The sequence below is a fragment of the Echinops telfairi genome, unplaced genomic scaffold (assembly GCF_000313985.2).
Source record: "Echinops telfairi isolate 266 unplaced genomic scaffold, ASM31398v2 ScPeMD7_7424;HRSCAF=8462, whole genome shotgun sequence".
Classification (NCBI taxonomy): Eukaryota; Metazoa; Chordata; class Mammalia; order Afrosoricida; family Tenrecidae; genus Echinops; species Echinops telfairi.
The window spans coordinates 74,941,774-74,954,264 of record NW_022111324.1 but is presented as its reverse complement, the minus strand read 5'-3'; positions in this window follow the sequence as shown (position 1 = coordinate 74,954,264).

The following is a 12,491-nucleotide window of genomic DNA, read 5'->3' as shown; positions in this document are numbered from 1 at the left end:
ACACCAGCCTGTGTGATCCCAGGATTTTAAATAATAAAATTTTAATCCAAAAGTGGGAATAGCAAAGCTTAAATTGTGAACAGCTGGTTTGCAGAAGGCTATCGATGATAGTAGAAGCCCAAAATCCATTTGTAGAAAGAAAGAAAGAAAAAAAAGGAAAGCTCTTGTTTCTTTACTACTATAAACTCCAGCGTCAGGCGCCTAGGATGTGACGTTACATCTGGCCCTCTACAGTTGTGTCATGACCCTACGTGAGTCTTCACATAGGAGGTGTATTCTTGGAACTCATTTCTCTCAGGGTGTAACTGACAATAACTTAAGTATACACTTAAGTGACAGCATGCTATATAAGTAAACATACTACATCCCAGTGAGATGTATTCCTAATGTCACTTCCTCTTAGTTGGATCCTGAAAATCCTGTGGCCAACAAGAAGGGCAGATAATGAAGGGGAAGTTGGGGCAGACACAGGTCTTGACTAGGTAAGAGGTTTTCCTTTTGAATTTCTTTGCAAGAACACTTCATTATGAAAGCACGTAGGAGGGGCCCTCGAAGAGTGTTGGCCGGCCCTGGTGCAAATGAGGGCCCTGAGATATAGACTGCAATGTTTGCTTCGCAAATGTAAATGCACACCCACATCCAACACTCACTTATGGAGCATCTGCTACAAGCCACGCACTAGTTCAGGCACTAGGAATATAGCAATGAACAAAATGGCCTAAGTTCTTGAAACTTACATTCTAAGTCTGGTTAAAATAGGTATGTCCCTCTAGCTTTGGAGCAAAGGTACCATGTATGTTATCTGCTATGTGCTACGGCCTGATTCTCAGTAGATACTTGTGGAATGAATGATAAAGGAAGGAAGGAAGCATTTCAGAATTAAAAACTGCCACTGAGATTTGGTAATGTCAAAAAAGAAATTCAATATAAATGAAAAGGTGTTACAAAAGCCGATGAGAACTTGTGAGAATGCTAATGACGTGAGCTATTGCCCCACAGTTTGCCAGGCCCCAGTGATACCATTGTTCTGACATGTACTAACATTGAATGCCAGGTAACCTGAGAGTCGTCCTCCTTTCCGGAACTAAATTGGCACCCATTTAGGATACCTCCAAGGTAGGCTAATGTTCCTCATGTGTTAAGAGAAAAACAGGGGAAGACAAGTAAAAGCCAGGCCCCCGTCCTGTGGTCCCACCTTCTGCTCTGTTCCTGCTTCCTGGCTGCTAGCAGCAGCTGAGCTATGGCCCGGTCAGGTGCACTCGTGTTGTAATCATTCACCATAGGGGGCACATGTTCCTTTTCTAACCCTTCAGCTGTTCCATTGCTCACTTACTGTTTCACAGAGATGGAGAAGCCTTCAAATGATGATTCCCACGGCTCTGTGTCTTGAAACCTGCAGTTACCTGCATTCAAAGCCATCCTGTTTTCGTCATTCCTGTTAAGATGGAAGGATTTCCAGCTCCACTGCTTGTTAGCGGTGTGGCATTGAGCAATTGCAGCAACTGTATGGGCCTCAGTTAAAAATCCATCCCCACTTGCTTTATTCTATGAATATAGGGATGGTTCAACATTAGGAAATCAAGCCTCATGATACACCATATCAATAGAACAAACCAAAAGAACCATGTGGTTATCTCTTTGGATGCAGAAAAAAAGCAATTCACAAATCCCAAACCCTTTCTTGATGAAAGGCTTAAAGAAGATCAGGATAGAAGAGAAATTCTTCAGTATGATTCAGGGCATGTATGAAAAGCCGACAGTAAACATTAACCCTAATGGAAAAAGACTGAGAGCGTCTCCCTTGAATGGAGACTAGCACCCGTGCTCATTCTCTGACCGAAGGTCCTACGCAGAGCAGTAGGTCAAGAAAAAGAAACGAAAGGTACCAGATTAGAAGAGAAGAGGTAAAATGGTCTCTATCCACGGATAAGATGATCCAAAGAGAAAAGCCCTCAGAGTCCACGAGAAAACTTCTGGAGCAAATACAGGAATTCTTCTACAGCTAATAGAGGAATTAAGCAAAGTTGCAGGGTACTCAGTCAATAACAAAAACAACGTTACACACCAGCCATGAAAAATCCCATGAAAAGGGAAATTTTCCCATGAAAAGGGAAATTAGGGAAACGATTCCATTTACAATAGTATCAAAGAGAAAAAAAAGTGCCTGGGATGAGAGCTACCCAGAGCTGTGAGAGACTTCCACGCTGAAAACTGCAAAGCCCGGCTCAAAGAGAACGAAGAAGACAGATGCACGGCTCAGTGTTCCACGTTCATGGATTGAGAGGCTCCGCGTTGTTGAGATGGCAATACCATCCCAAGTGACTGCAGATTGAGCACAATCCCAGTCGTCTTCTGTACAGAACTAGAACACAGAAGTTTATGTGGAACAGCAAGAGGCACTGAATACCTAAACATTCAATAGAAGACCAAGCAGGACTTCCACTTCCACATTTTACTTTATGTATTTTCAATTCATTTTATTGGTATGAACTTCACATGTCAGACAGTTTAATCATGCAATCCTATTAAGATTTGTTCAATCATCATCATAATTAAATTCAGAACATTCTTTTCACATATTCATTATTGTGAGCTACCCATTCCCCATCATCTTCCCCTACCACGTCCGTAGGCAGTTATCCATCCAGTTATGGTAGCTATAGATCTACCTATCCTGGATTTCATATAAAGAAAACCAGACGAAACACAAACCGGAAGCAAATAAACAAATGACAACAATGACTAGACAACATGCAGAAAAACCTCAACAGAAAAGAAAGCAGAAAATATTAAAAGCTGAAACAACTTGAAATGGGCCAAAGAGAAGATCAAATGGTAAGGTATTATATTTTAACCTAACTACATCTGCCATAATTCACTTTACAGTGTTCTCTGATAGCAAGACTATTCACATCCATATACTTCCAGATTTTAAAACGTATGATACACTTGCAGTATTCAAACAGCCTGATACTGGCATAACAGTAGACACATTGAGCAGTGGAATAGGGTCGAAAGTTCAGAGGTCAGTAAACGCACACATCTACGGTCAGCTAATTTTATTTTTCATTATTGTTATTTTTGGGGTCAGCTAATTTTAAAGATTTCTAACTCCATTCAATGGTGAAAGAAGAGTGTCTTTGACAAACAATGCTCGGAAAATCAAGTTTTCACATGCAGAGATATGAAATAAGATCCGTGCCTCAAACCATACAGAAAAAGAAATACAAAATAGGCTAAGGACCCAAATGTACAAATTAAAACAATAAAATTATTAGAAGAAAATGCCAGGCAACAGGGTCAGGCCCATCTTTCAATAATGGGTTATTTAATTTAAAAAATTACAAAGAGCAAAAGATTATAAATAAGGTATCATAAAAATGAAAAAATTTTCTTCATCAAATGACTTTACCAGAAAAAGTGAAAAGACAATTTTGGATAGTATCTTTAGAAACCATATATCTGCTAAAATTTTAGTAAACAACATATCTATGACTTCAACAACTGAGTAACAGAAAGGCCACCCAATCATGAAATGGGCAAAGGGCATGAACAGACATTTCACCAGAGGACATTCAAATGGCCACAGACACACAAAAAGCACTCAGTATCATGAAGCCATCAGAGAGATCCACATCAGAACTACACTAAGATACCACACACTCCCCTAGGATGGCCCAGATGAAAACAAAGAAGACAGGAACCAGCACGCATTGTCAAGGATGTGAGGAAATTGGAACCATTATCTATTGTTGGTAGAAGTGTAAAATGGTACATCCGTGTGGGAAAATAAAAAATCGACTACCAAGTTGCTGTTAGGTACTGTTGAATTGGTCCTAACTCAGAGACCTTCTGCACAAGAGAACAAAACCCCACTCCACCAGAGTCCCTATGTCTGAACCCCTCATTGCAGCCACTCTGTCGATCCGTCTCATCAAGGTCTTCCTCCCTTTGCAGCAGGCCTGCTTCACCAGGCACGAAGCCCTTCTCCCCGGGCTGGTTCTTCCTGATGACATACCCAAAGGACACGAGGCAGATTTCCCATCCTCACTTCTACACAATGTCTGGCTGTACTTTTTGCAACACAAATTTATTCATTCTTCTGATAGTCCATGACATATTTAATATTCTTTACCCTATGACCCAAAACGCTACTCCACGGTAGATAGTCAAAAGATTTGAAAGTAGAGACTCCAAAGGAGACTTGCATACCAATTTCATTGCAGTATTATTCATAATAGCCCAAAGGTAGAAGCAACCTAAATGCTCCAGAAGCAACAGAAGGGTGGATAACTATTGTGGACATACATGCCATGGCATATCACTCAGCCAGTCAGGAAAATGAAGCTTTGATACCTGCTCCAGTTTAAATGGAGCTTGAAGATGTGAGTTATGTTGAGGGAAATAAAGCCAAAACCCTACTGCCATCAAGTTGATTCTGGCTCAGAGGACACATAGGGTTGTGGGACTACTCCATAGGGTTTCTGAGGGTGCACGTCGTGATGGAAGCGGACTGCTAGCTTTCTTCTGAGGAGCAGCTGGCAGCTTCAAACCACTAACATTTGATGATCAGTCCCATGCTTAACCGAATGAGCCACCAAGGCTCCTGAGTGAAGGAAAGCTATCACGAAAGGGCAATTACTGTACCCTCACTTATATTAAACGAGAGAGAGAGGAAGGAACGCACTGGCATCTGGCCGGTTCTGACCCATAGTGATGCTCGAGGGCGGAGTAGAATTGCTGGTTGTGCTTGCAAAGCCTCATCTTTCTCCCTCAGAGCAGCTGGTGGGCTCAAACTGCTGAGCTTGCAGCTACTGCTCAATTCACTATGCCGCCAAAGCTCCTTTATAAAAAGACAAATGTGCAGAAATAAAATTTTATTAGTGGTTGCAAGGCACAGGGAAAAAAATTATGGGAAAAAAGGGGAGCTGTTTGAACCAAGGGTTCAAATAGAAAGAAAATGTTTTGAAAAGGATGATGGCAATCGATGTACAAATGTGCTTGACAGATTAGACTCCACCCCTTTATTCAAGTTGCCAGATTATATAACTGCCACAGCTCCCAATAAAATGATTTATTAATTTTTTTAAAAGGCCTACCTTGAAAATTGTGCTTTTTAAAAAGCTATATGGGATCAAATTGACAACAGCAACCGGAAAGGTTAAAGAGACTCTTTAGGGTTCAGTGGGTTTATGTTAATGAGGGAGGAACAACTCAGAAAAGGAGGGTGAGAATTGTTGCGATACTAAAAGAACATAATCAATGCCACTCAATTGTCCATGTAGAAACTGCCAAATTGGTGTACATTCACTTTGTATATTCTCAAACAACAGCAAAGTAAATAAAATTAGGAGGAAAATTGTCCCACACTTAAAAGGGGGATGGTAATAGTACCTATTTGTTGTGTAGATTAAATAATAGAAAAGGCTCAACATGGCGGCCGGCACAGGAAACTTTGTATCATTTTTAGCACTACTGTTATTTCTGTATAAGGATAATGGCTTCCGTGATAGAAAGCCCGTCCTGTCTAAGCTCTGCAGGAAGGCGCCCCTATCAGTTATTCCTTCTTTCTGTGTCCTCAACCTTTCTTCTACAGGCTCCTCCTTATCACCACTTCACACGTTTCTTTACTCCCATTTAAAAATGCTAAGAAGGCCTCCCCACTCCAAAAATCCCAAAACAAACCAACACTTTCTTTGACCTATTTTTCTCTCCGTTATCCTGTTTTCCTCTTTCACTTTAATTCTCCTAAAAGCGTAGTTAGCCCTGTTGTTTGTCCTTTCTCCCTTTGTTCCTATATCCAGCTAATGCTCATTGGAAATCAGTCTAATCCAGGTCACTAAACCCTCCCTACAGTCAGATCCAAAGGATACTTTTCGGTCAGGTGCATCTTGGTCCTCAAAGTGACAGCCTTGCTTTTCAACACGTTAGCAAGGTCTTACACAAGGGATTTCTCTAATGTAACAGGCCATTTGATCTCCTAACTGCTGCTTGCATGAACACTGACTGTGGAGCCAAGCAAGATGAAACCTTGACAACTTCAGTCTTTTTTTCCGTTTATCAAGGAAGACCAAAGAAGCACAGATGTATGTGAAGGGTGGTGCAGGGGAAGGCTATTGCCGTACCATGGACTGTAAACAGGACAAACAAGTCTGCCTTGGGAGAAGTACAGCCAGCATGCTCCTTGGAAGCGAGAATGGTCAGATTTGTCTCCCGGACTTTGGATATTTTTTCAGGAGACACCAGTCCCTGGAAAAGGGCATCACTCTTGGTAAACTAGAGGGGCAGCAAAAATGAGGAAGACCCTCGACAAGATGGATGTACACAGGGGCTACAGCAGTGGGCTCAAACATAAGACCAGTTGTGGGGCAGGACCAGGCAGGGTTTCTGTGGCACGTAGGGGCCATAGGAGTGGATCTGATTTGACAGCACCTAGCAACAGCATGGACTGTCCAGTGCCTTCCTTGACTTCTCACCAGCAGGGGCATTGTTGGCGACCCCGCTCTTGAACTTCTTTCTCTTCCCTTGACTTCTGTGACATCACACTCCTTTGCGGCTGACCCCTCCAGTTCCCATCTCTATTCCTCAGGCTACTCGGAAGAGTCTCCTTTCTAGGCGGTTCTCCAGTCTCTGCTCATTCCTGAGTGGTGGTGGTTGTAGCTCCGGTCAAGCCTCAGAAGCCAGAGGGAGATTATATTATACTCTCTTCCCTGGTTCATCCAACGGCTTCATGGCTTCCTTGGCATCTAATACTGAAGACCCACATTTCAGTACCTCCGGTCCAGATCGCTTTTCTGTGCTCCAGATGCACAAATCCAAGTGTCCACTTGCCTTTTTGGTCCTCAAACCTGACATGTTAAAAAATAAGCTTAGAAAAATAATTAAAAAAAAAAAAAAGCTTAGCAAACCAAGACTGATGAACCTATAGCGTCAGTAAGTGGTATAAGGGTTTGGGGGTGAGGGGGTACCGAGGTGGTGGCGGGGTGAAGGGGTGATGATATCAAGGAGTCCATATAGAAAAAGAACGTTTGTAAACTGATTGTGGTAGTCAATGTGCAATTCTGCTGGACGTGATTGAATTATGGAATGATCTGATAGATGTATTAACCCCAATTAAGTTTTGAAAAATCAACTGAGGTGTCTCAGCTTCATTTACACTTAATTCAAATAATAATAATAAGCTTATCATCTTCCCCCACAAACTTCTTCCTTCTGTTGCCCACTTCAGAGAACGACACTACACGCGGTTACCAGAATGAGAAACTTGATTCTTTCACGATTTTTCACTTGTCCAATCAATTAACCAGGCCATTCAATTATTTCTCCAGTAAATCTCTCAAATCCACTCACTTCATTTCCCACTGTTATTGTTCTCTCCTAATTGGCCTCTTTGTTTGCATTCTCCGCCCTCCCTCCCCTCAGGACAAAACCCAGCCTCTGGGAAGGGTAGCTGGCACCCGGCTGGGGAAAGCCTGGGGAGGTTCTGCAGACGGGGAGCTGGTTCTTGCTTGTGCCTCCAACCTTACCTCACATCACCTCCAACCTGTGCTCCAGCTCCTGTCCCACTTTCCAAAATGTTTCCAAAAATGTCTGTCTCTCTCTTTGCCTCTGAGCCTTTGATCCTGCCACTCTGTGAACTGGACTAACCGTTGTGTCCTTAGTTCTTTATTAAGAACGAAGTCCTCACCCCCCACCCCCACCCCCTCGTACTTACCTCACCCCAACATTCCCTGTGCTGCGTCCTCAGGGGCTGTTGCCTCGACTGTCCACACTCCTTGAGCAGGGGACTGAAGCTCTTGTCCACGGCTGTATTCTTAACCCGCAAGCTTGACCTTGTCACCGAATGAATGAATGCCTCGCTGGTGGTGCTACACACTCCCTGCTACACAGAGGAAGGTGGCTCCTCTGAGCTGCTAAGTAACCTTTCGCAGCACCTACTCAAGCACCTCCTCCCAACATTCTCTCCCCTGCCAGGTCTCCAACTCTGAGCAAGGATACGGAGATGGGGAAGGCCTTAGCCTAGCAATGAACCCGATTCTCTCCTTCCTAAGAACATGGGGTCTGGCAGCTTCCTCCCTCATCAATGTTCTGTCCCACCTGTTAGCCTTTCTGTGCCCTCACCTACCCACGTTTCCTTCCTCTGTCTGACCAAGGTGATCCCTCTGTGGGGACGCTAGTTCCCTTTTCTTTAAACCTACCGTTGCTTCTTCTCCGTGAGCTCATGTCTTTCTGTAGAGACACATGCTCGGGTCTTCTCCATCCTGGTGCAGTTTGGTGGCATCGTACTTACACTGCGGGCTGCTAACAGCAAGGGCAACAGTTTGAAACCAGCAGCTGCGCCACAGGTGGAGGTTCCCATTTCCGGACAGAGTCACCGTCTCAGAAGCCCCAAGGAGCAGCTCGACCCTGAGAGGGTCGCTGGGCGTCAGAATTGACTCGGTGGCATCGAGTTTGGTTTGGGGTTTCTTCTACCTTGTAAGCTTCTTTCTGCCACATCCTTATGGGCTGGCACCCCACCGCTCCCACGTTACTTATAGTGACAAACTCGTAAAAGAAGACATTCAGCTCTATGTTCTGTCTCCATTGTTTGTACACCTTTTTATTCTTTATGACTTGAATTCCTCCCTGTTTCACTGAGAATGCTCTAAGGCTCTCTTAAAGACTACAAATTGCCTCTTCTCTGCCCAAGTCCAAAGCTTACTCCAACACTCTACCAACCCTGTTGCCTCGGGGGCTCTGGTTCACCTCCTCCACCACCCAGGAGTTTATGGGTGATCAACACTGTGGGCAGAGTCCCTGGGTGGTGCAAATAGTTAGTTGGCTTGATTACTAATGGAAAGGTTGGCTGTTCAAGCCCACACAGAGGTATCTTGAAAGAAAGACCTGACAATCTACTTCCCAAATATCACATTGAAACCACACAAGAGCTCTGCTAGTCAAACTCCATTCAGATGAGCTACAGCTACGCTCTGATACACAGGTGTTTGCCATGAGTTGAAATCCACTCAGAGCCAACTGGGCTCTTTCTAACTTTTAAAAATCCTGTGTGCAGCCCTCTGCTGGGGGAGGTGGTGGTGATTGTTGTTTGTTGTTGTTAGGTACCAGGTAATTGGTTCTGACCCATAGGAACCCTATGCTTTTGCTTTAGCGGCTTTCAGCAGCTCTTTTCTTTGACGTGGGGAGCTCAGTTCTTCTTGTCTGTTCTCAATCTGGACGCTCAGCTGAAAACTGTTCGCTTTGGGCGAGCCTGCTGGCATTTGAAATACCAGTAATACAGCTTCCAGCTTCACAGCATCACACCGGGGGAGAAAGTGTTAGGCTGGAGTCAGACATGACCAAGGGGTTCTCCCATTCAAGCTTCTTGAATGTGTGTGTGTGTGTGTGTGTGTGTGTGTGTGGTGTTTCCCTACTAAAGCATAAGTGACAGAAGAGCTTAAAATGTGACCCAAGTTGTGCTTGCATTGGACACTGAAGCGTTCAACTAAGCTGTAGCCTCAAAGTGAGAATTTCAGGCACAACAATTGAAAGGGGACCCGATTTTCACATGGGTAAAGCAGGACAAAAGTGGGACACCATTGATAAAGCTCATATCCTGGCGAAATAGCCACATGGCAACCAAAAACCATATACCCTAGTTTGTCATACATTCTTTCCAAAAATTGGGACTTTTTAAAAACACCACAGGACGCAGGGGGAGAAATTGTTCGAAAACGGGACATCTGGTTACCTTAAACTATTGGTAAGAGAAAAAGGTTACTATTGTTTTAAAAATTTATATTTTTAAGGAAAGGAAAACATGGCTCATTCCCCCCTCTCTCTGGCTGTTCGGTCTGAAAAGTTTTTCATGGAAGAATCATGCACAAGTCCACTGGCTCTACGAGGCAATCATGTCCCTTTGTAGGAGGTCAGAGCCAGGCCTCAGCCTGCCGGAGGTGCACACGACCTCCCAGCCTCTCGACAAGTTGTTCGCTCTCCCTGGCGGAGTGATAGCTATCTTGCCCTTCACTGTGCTTTTATATCCCGAGCGTCATTTAAAGCAAAACCATATCTTATTAAGAAAATAAAAAGTCTTCTCTTATTTTGTGCAAAGTGGCTCTCCCATGCATGGCATCTCATCGTAATAGGTAGCAAGCACAGTGTTTCCTGGTGCCAGATTCTGTGCTAAGTTCCTTGTCTACAATTGCCTTTCTCAATTAACTGATACTAAGTTCTATTCCGCCTCCCATTTACACGAGGAAACTGAGGCTCCAATGAGTTAAATAACTTGCCCAAGCTAAGAAGCTTGTGGTGAAGCTAGGAAGTTAGGTTCCTCTTGGGAGAACTTGCAATAGAACGTGCGTCTTTTGGGCCATGTCAGAGTAAACCAGCCTCCGGCAATAACACAGGTCCACAGGAGTGATTGTGCAGCGATAATATATAAGATCATAGTAGTCATAGAAAATAGGAAAGATAGACGAGAAGGTAAAATATAGGAGTCAGGCAGATTTCATAGTAGCATGCTCACCTCAGTCCCTCTTGGTAGTCCACATGGAGGTGGGAGATGAGGAGGAGAGAGGATAGGATTTATTTCTAACCAAGGCTTATGTATACTTGGGGGGGAGGTGCAAGCCCCCCAGACTACAGGTAACCCCATATGTCACAGGAAGGGGTTGTACCATAGGCAGTACAGCAATGGGAAGGAGACAATCTAGGGGTATACACACAATAGGAAGAGGAGGGATTAAGGGTACACATTGACAAGATGGGTGGATCCTAGATTCAAGATGGCAGCCTAACCTTAGTTGTCCTTGAGTGTACTTGATCTTTACTCTGGGCCCTCTAGGGCAGTGGTGTTCAACCTTCCAAATGCTGTGCCCTTTAATACAGTTCCTCATGTCGTGGTGACCCCCAACCATAAAATTATTTTCATTGCTGCTTCATAACTGTAATTTTGCTACTGTTATGAATCGTCATGTAACTATTTGATATGCAGGATGTATTTTCATTGTTACAAGTTGAACATCATTAAAGTATAGTGATTAATCACAAAAGCAATATGTAATTGTATATTGTGAAACATTTATTTCTAATTACAAATAAATGAAATGTTGTCTTGAAGCATGGTGCAGCATGGGCAAGTCTTCACACCTTACTCCTATGTGGGCGTATCGCATGTGGGTGAATCCGCCTGGAGACGGATGGAGGAGCAGTGTCTCAGTTCCTAAAACCATCGGAAATATGGTCTTAGGCGACCCCTGCAAAAGGGTTGTTTGACCCCCCCCAAGGGGTCACGACCCACAGGTTGCCAATCACTATCTTATCAGTAGGGTATGAGCCCCACCTATGGTGGGATAAATCATAGTGTCTGATTGCTCTGGATGGCTGAATGCCTTCAGGTGAAAAAACTTCTAAACAGCTGAAACTCACAATGTGCTGGCAAACAGCATAACCACCTGGGGAGAGAGAGACCTTTTTGTATCCCAGGGGGTGGTCCACAGGGACCTGTCAGCTTCTGACCACTGACAGTTGTTGCCAAGTTCCTGCTGCTTTCTACCCCAAAGCAAACTCACTGCCATTGAGCAGAAGCCGACTCATGGTGACCCTGTAGGACAGGGTAGAACTGCCCCTGTGAGTTTCCCAGACTGTAACTCTTTCGAGGAATAGAAAGCTCCTTAGCCTGTCTCCTGTGGAGCAGCTGATGGTTTCGAACCACTGACCAGGCAGCAGCCCAAAGTCTAACCATTCCGCACCAGGACTCCTGCTGCTTTAGAACTGCTTATATTTTATTCCTGGAAGGTCAATGTCCCATTTGCTACTGACGATTTGCTCCTGTCAAGACTGCAGCCTCGAAATCCCTAGGGAGCAGTTCTGTTTGCAAACCCCCTCAATGGCAGAAAAAAAACAGCCACCTATATATGGCAGCGTTTCTCATACTATCTGTAGTGAAGGACTTAGAGCTGGGCAGGTGCCATTGAGTTCACACCAGCAGGGTGGAAGGTGGCTCAGTCCTGTGTCCCTTTCATGATCCCTGCATGTTCCAGCCCAGCATGGAGGCCATCGGGGCAGTCCGCCTCCCTAAGGGGCTGGCCCCGCACTCGCCCTCTGCTTCATCCAACGTGGTCCTTCTCCAGCAATTACTCCTTCCTGATGACATGCCCAAAGCAAGCAAGTCGGACGATATTTGGTGCGATCCATTAGGTTTCCATGAACTCATTTTCAGAAGCAGATTGCCGAACCTGCTTCTGGTTCATCTTGGCCTGGACTTCCCCTGGAACCTATACTTGAAACATCAACAGTGTTGTTCGCATCATCAGTATGAGGAACTATAAGAGAAACTGTGGAGACCTTGCGTTGCCGATTAGGGGACTCCGGCGGCTCCGCGGCCCTCTTTTTTCCAGGCGGCCGGGAAGATGGCAGACATTCAGACAGAACGTGCCTACCAAAAGCAGCCGACCATCTTCCAAAACAAGAAGAGGGTCCTCTTGGGGGAAACTGGCAAGGAGAAGCTCCCC